This window comes from Antechinus flavipes, chromosome 3 (genome assembly GCF_016432865.1).
Source record: "Antechinus flavipes isolate AdamAnt ecotype Samford, QLD, Australia chromosome 3, AdamAnt_v2, whole genome shotgun sequence".
NCBI classification, from domain to species: Eukaryota; Metazoa; Chordata; class Mammalia; order Dasyuromorphia; family Dasyuridae; genus Antechinus; species Antechinus flavipes.
The window spans coordinates 300,799,836-300,806,944 of record NC_067400.1 but is presented as its reverse complement, the minus strand read 5'-3'; positions in this window follow the sequence as shown (position 1 = coordinate 300,806,944).

Here is a 7,109-nt window from a genome sequence, read left to right as displayed (position 1 = left end):
TATAAAAACTTGACTCTGGGTAAAGATGTTGAGAGAACACAAGTAAAAATGTTGAGAGAAATATTACAGTTACAAAGAATTCTACAGTGTCAGAGAAGTTATATGTCCATATGGCCAGCACCTAAGCAGATAAAAATCATGTTAGTCTGGGATTAAATTAAATATCTTGCTAAAAATCAGAGCAGCTACCAAGAGCAGACTAGAAATGTCTCCTACCAGATGGAAGAGCTGGGGGACAGAAGAAGGTGGGCAGCCTTGTACAGAGGAGGGGCAGTTCAGAAGTATACAGGGAAGGAATTTTTAAGCCTTGTAGTTCGTTGCACCAAACTCATGTATCTTTGTGCTACCTCTTAAATAAAACAACCACTTATTCTCAAGTATTTTTTTCTGTCAGAATAATCAGGATAGAAAACATCTTAGAGGCAATGTTTACAGTTGAGCATAGCCTTGCCTTAATTTACAGAAGAAGCTAGATAAAGTGAAGAGTGACCAGCCTTCTCTACAGGCAACAATCTGGGGATTGATCTGATAGGCTCACTTTGTCCTTTGTATATTGTTACTACATATGACCTAGAACTGATAAGTGTTTATCCATTGGCTTGAAAATATTTTTTTTTGTTGCCAAAAAGTAGGTTTATTTAGGAGAAGAGATTATAGATAGAATAAGAGGTAAAATAGGCACCAGGGATGGCAAATAAGAAATAGAGTAGGAGAGCAATAGGGTTACCAAGAAAAGGATCAAGGAAAGCAGTTGGAAGAATCCATTGAAGGTATATACCATGAGGCCTGAGTGTGCCATTGACTGGAAAGTTAGATCTGTAGAGCAGTTTAGCAGACTTACCAGAGTCAGCTGTAGTAAGGAGAAAGATGCCATTAAAGGGAAATTATTATGAGGAGGAGGAAAAGAGAATACCTTATGGTGGACTTAAGTCCTGAAAAGGACTTAGCAAAGATCTTCATCATGAGTAGATCTTTTATGGGGAAATACAGTTTTGAAGGTTTTTCAGGACCAGGGGAGAATTTGACAATTCAGAGGGAGGGTCAAGGAGTAACCAGATGGAATACATGGCAGATGAAGTCCCAGACCTGTCTAAAAAATATGCTAATCAATATCTCAAAGATTGTGTAAAGATGCCCAGAGATTGGGAGTTAGACAATTGAGATTGACAAAAAGTTCCATTCTTAGAATCACTCTATATAAACAGCATAGTCTGGGAATTGATTATACCTGATGGTGGGTTTCTTCCTAAAAGGGGTAGAGACTAATAAGTCCATATCATCCCCATTCTGATTTGCAAAAAAAATTGGAAATTAATTTTTTTCTAAAAAATCTTGTGAGGTTTCAAGAATAATAGGTGAAAGAGCCCATCTGGCATAGGCAAGTAGGTGTCAGGATGAATAAAACCTGGACTTGGAAACAAGGAGAGTTAAGTTTGAATTCTTCCTCAGAACTGCATACTTTGGGTAGTCACTCAAGTTCTCTTGTTCCTAATTTCCTCATCTGTAAAATAAAGAGATGGGATTTCTGTCTCTGAATCCTAATCTTATCTGAGCACAAAATCTTGAATCCTATTCCCAAGGGAAGGAAAAGGAAATTAACCTGTCATGGGAACTGACATTTTTAAATCCTACCTTGAAGTCATCCCTTAGAACCCCACCATCATTTGTGGAAATAAGTAACTATGGTCACCCAGGTTTGGGGAAGTCAGAAGAGAGACTATGTTTGATGTGAAATGCATGGGTAAGAGCAGAGGAGAAAGTATTTTCCTTCCAGGAAGGTTATCTAGGGATGCAGACCCTTATTGGGCAGCTCTCTGATAAGGAGAGGTCTTTCAGAGAAGCATAAGATTTTCCCTTCCTGTGCCTCAGGGCTTCCAAGATCTCATGAGAACATTTAGCTTCATGTGAACTGGACTCATTCATGTTTCTATTTATGTGGCTGTTTTGATAGATCACGTACTCAGACTTTGAATGCTTTATTTCCATTAGAACTGAAAAAAGTCCTCTTGTTCAGTATTCCAGTTACTTAGGGGCCAAGGAGAAAAAGCAGGAGGACAATTTCTAGATGGAAAACAAGGGCATAGGGAAAGAATCACCAATTACTGGGTAGATAGGCCAAGGAACTAGAGAGAGAGGTTAGTGTTAGAAATTGAAGCTAGTTCAAAGCAAAAAATTCATAATATGGTCCAATAGAGGTGCTGGAGAGAAACAAAGTCCCATTTTCAGGCTGGAAGAGTACAGTGTTAGCATAGAGGAAAATTGACCTACACAAGTAACTTGGGTTCAATTGATTTCACTCAAATCTTGAATAGGTACTTGAAAGTATTAATGTAAACTACATGCTGTTGTGATGTTCTTCCAACTTGTCTTTCCCTATTTACTCGAGAATACTTTGTTCTACTGTTATTTTCATTATCCTTCAAGGAATCTATGGAAGTATAACAACACCTGGGTTATCAACAGAAAAACCTTGCATCAAGTTATACAACAGTTATAACAAGTTTGGTTATGAAAAATTAATATAATTATGAAAATAAAATTTTAAAGGACAAATTATGCGGTTTGTGCCTATAATTGATTATGTTCAATTTTATTCAAATAATATTTATTAAGTGCTCTCTAGGTACAATCACAAAAACATAGATTTAGACATGAATGGGACACTGAAGGCAAATTCCCTCCTTTTATATATGAGAAAATTGAATTACAAAGACTAATCCAGGGTCATGGACCTAATAAGCAAGGCAGAATTTAGATTGTTTCTCCTAGATCTATTTTCCAGATCAGTTGTTTTTCCAATGAGGTATTTTACATTTTTTTTTCTATTTTTTCATTTTTTTTGGTTTTGTTTCACTGATTCTTGAAGTCTCATTGATTCATTCACTTCCATTTGTTCAGTTCTAATTTTTAGTGAATTATTTTCTTCAGTTAGCTTTTTTATCTTTTTTTGCACTTGGCCAATTCAACATTTATATGAAGTGTTTTGTTCATTGTATTTTTTTCCCCTTTCACAGATTTTGTTTTTCAATGAATTTGGTTTCTTTTTCTTATCTATTTTGTAAGGAGTTATATGCTTTTTCCATTTCATCAAGTCTATTTTTTATGGAGTTTTTTTCAGATAAATTCTGTTTTTTTTTTTTTTCCCATACCCTTTTGCAAATCTGATTTCCTTTCTCCATTTTTCTTCTACTTCTCTTTTAAGATTCTTTTTGAATTCTTCCAAGAGAGCCTTGAGAGATGGGGACCAACTCATAACACCCTTTGAGGCTTCCTTCCTTTGGAAATTTGTTGTACTCCAAATATTTGTCGGTTCTGTCACTCCAAAACCAGTTCAGAGGCTTAATCTGTTGAAAATTTGAGGGAAGCTCAGAAGAGGTCACATAGAGATGTGTTTGCTTTCCACCATCTTGGTTCCATCCCAGTAAGGAAGAATTTAAACAGATTTTCATGACTTTTATGTTTAACTCACAGAAGGGACATTATACTGGAAAAATGCAACAGGCCCACATTTTACAGGTCGGTCTGAATCTCAAAGAGCTCCATTAATTATAGTGGCACCAAATAGTCCCTCTCAGGGAAAGACCCAGTCTACTCCCTACTTCAGCTCATAATCTAGTTCTAATGTCAACAGTTATGGTACTATATGGAAGTTGGAGGGAAGAAAAAGAGATATTAATGCAACAATGTTAACATAAACATTGCCCAAAATTCTTGAGCCTCGAAAACAAACTACTTAACTCAAAGAGATGTTAAAAAGGACCAGGAAAGTTCATCAGTGTCTATTTTATGCAAATAAAATAATTTGGTGGGAATGGAACAAACGGCCAATAAGAAAGGTCACAGAAAGACAAATGACAAATGATGGTTAGCTTCTTCCACTGGTCCCCCAAGGCAGCTGGAAAAATGTGAAATGGACAAAAGCTTGATATTAACTGCAAAAAAGACCTGGGAAAGGAGAGGCAGATGAATGTTGTAATTATTATTACAAAATATATACTTGATCCCAACCCTATACTGCCCATCTATTTTTCTCTCTTTTCCCTAGGCATCTAAGTCTCAGTTTCCCTCTTGGGGAAAAGAGATTATTTTTAATCAGGAGAAAAACATAGAAGGTTTTGTGATAAAAGTGTTACTCAAGTAAGGACTTGAAAAAGATTTGTAATAGACATAAGTCTGGAAAAGAGCATCCATTTTTGGATAGAATGGAGGATATGAGCAAAATTTGACTGCTCACCAAACTTCAATGAAATGAGAAATAATTCCATTCCTTCTAATGAAAGGGAAAGTTTTACTATTTGACCCACCACCACTTCCTATGACTCTCCAAACCTTACTGTATACCCAATCTTTGTGTCCTATTGTTCCCTGGTGCTGACATCATAATTATTTATATAACCAAAGGATTGCTGGGTCTTGGCACTTGTCAAGTGCTTTAAAAATATTTTCTTGTTCACTAAGGCAATTGAGAGGTACAGTGAATTGGTCCTGCATCTTGTGTCAGGAAGATCTGAGTTTAAAGGGCTACATTATGAGCCCTGTGATTCTGGGTAAGTTATTTAACTTCTGTTAACAAACAGGGGACATAAAGCACTAGGGATAATATTAACAATGAGGTGGTTGTTGTGAGGATAAAATAAAATATTTGTAAAGTATTTAACACAGTATTTGGTCCATAAGAGGTACTGCCTAAATATTTATTACTGCATTCTATTCATTCATCCATTTTTCCCCTTTAATACAATGACAAATAAAGGTAGGTTAAATCAAATTAACATTTGTCTTGGGAGGGGTTGAGTCTAGATGGTAAAGAAAAAGCAGCTCTCCCTCCAATTTTTCTGAATACTTTAAATAATGCCATAAAACAATTCATGGAATTACAGAACCCACAAAGGGACCAGGTAAAATAATTTTCCAGCTAAAGATAACTTAGAAAACCAGCAGGAATGATCGGTTGTAGCTAGTTGATAATGCAGGCAGACCAGGCTCCAACAAACCAAAAAAAGATCTTGGTAAGCCACTGAATCAGTAGTAGCAATGGCTACTTCTGGAGCTTTCAGCACACAGATGGTAAGGGAGCCAAAACAACTAATCAGAAGGAAATTACAGCAGTGTCTTTATTATCATTGAAACAGAATCCATTGCTTTGCTCATAGTTGGATCCAGATTGCTATACTGGATAGCAGTTCCAGGATGAGGAGGAATGCAAGGAAATTAATATTTATAGCATCAATGGATAAGAGACACTTGTTGAAGTTCCAAGATTAAAGAGTGCTTGTACTCTCACAGACCAGAGTACAGATCAAGAGTAGCAAATATACCTTTCCTTAAATCATAATACCTTGGAAGGACTGAAATTTTTCAGGTTTCCAGAAGTATCTCTAGAAATAATTGCACAAAAATCCTGAAGCTTAGAACAGTGTTTCACTTCATCCTGGAAGCAGAGCACTACTTTAAGAAATAATTAAAAATCAAAAATTAGGCTGGAAAAATGGGCAAACCACAGAAAAGAAACTGACCATAGGAAATTACAAGGAAGATCAAAATATCACTTAAAAGAAGACAGCAAAATGAAATGAATTGGTCTCAGGCCAGGGAGGAGCTCAAAAGCATTTTGAAAATCAAATAAGAAAGGTAGAGGAAAAATTGGGAAGAAAAATGAGATTGAAGCAAGAAAACCATGAATATACACATACACACATAAATATTCAACAGCTAGGTAAAGAAGATAAAATAAATTATTAAAGAAACTTAGAAAACAGACTAGGCCAGCTAGTAAAGGAGGTAGCAAAACCTACTGAAGAAAATAATTCTTTAAAAATTAGAATTGAGTAAATGGAAGGTAGTAATTTTATGAGAAATCAAGAAACAATGAAACAAAGCCAAAAGAATAAAAAAATAGAAGACAATGTGGCATATCTCATTGAAAACACAACTGACCTGAAAATAGATCTAGGAGAGATAATTTGAAAATTATTAAGCTTCCTAAAAGCCATGATCCAAAATAAAAAAAAAAAATAAAAAGATCCCAGACATCATCTTTCAAAAAATTATCAAATGAAACTGCTCTGATATGGAAATTGAAAGATAATGAAATTGGATAATGAAAAAAATACACTAATCAAATCCTGAAAGAGATCCCAAAATGAAAACTCTCAGGAATATTATAGTCAAATTTCAAAACTCCTAGGCAAGGAGAAAGTATTGCAGGAGCCAGAAAGAAACAATTCATGTATTGTGGAGCCACAGTCAGAATAATACAAGATTTATCATCTTCCACATTAAAGAATAAGAGAGCTTGGAATATGATATTCCAGAAGGCAAAGAAGCCTACATTATAATCAAACTCATAGATCCAGAAAAATTAAATATAATCCTTTGGCAGGATAGAGAAGGAGGGAAGGAAATGGGTATTTAATAAAGTAAAGGGCTTTCAAGCATTCTTGATGAAAAGACCAGAGATGAATAGAAATGATGAATTGGGGGTGGAACCAAGGTAACAGAGAGTAGATAGGACTTTCCCAGAGCTCTTTTACACTAAATCAAGCCTGTGAATGAATTTTGGAGTGACAGAACATACAAATATTTGAAGTGTAATAAATTTCCAGCAGAAGATATCTTGGAAATATCTTCAGGAAAGGTCTATCTTAGTGGTTAGGGGAATATGCAGAATAAGGAGGCCAGGATGGAAGGCCCCATGCAGGGAATCTATTGGGAAGTTATTAGCCAAAATACAGCAGAGTTGGCTACTCTATTCTGGTTCAGAAGGCCTGTGGATCAGCAGACTAGCTGTGAGACCTCCAGCACAACTACAGAAAGCAAATAGTGAGCCATGAATCCCACCATAATAGGCAGAATTTGGATAGACTTACAGTGTAGCGGGGAAGCTTGCAACAGCAATGGCCCTGGCACAGTGTGAAGCCCCTATCACTCTGTAAAGGAAACTTGGGACAATCTCCCTTGTGCCCTAGGAGACTTCAACCTCTAAAAATGAGCAAAAAAGGAAAAAGAGTTCTGACCATAAGGGCAATTATAAAGACAGAGATAACAGACCTCAAATTCTGAGAACATTAAAGGCAAAACATCTCCTCAAAGGAAGATATGACATGGTC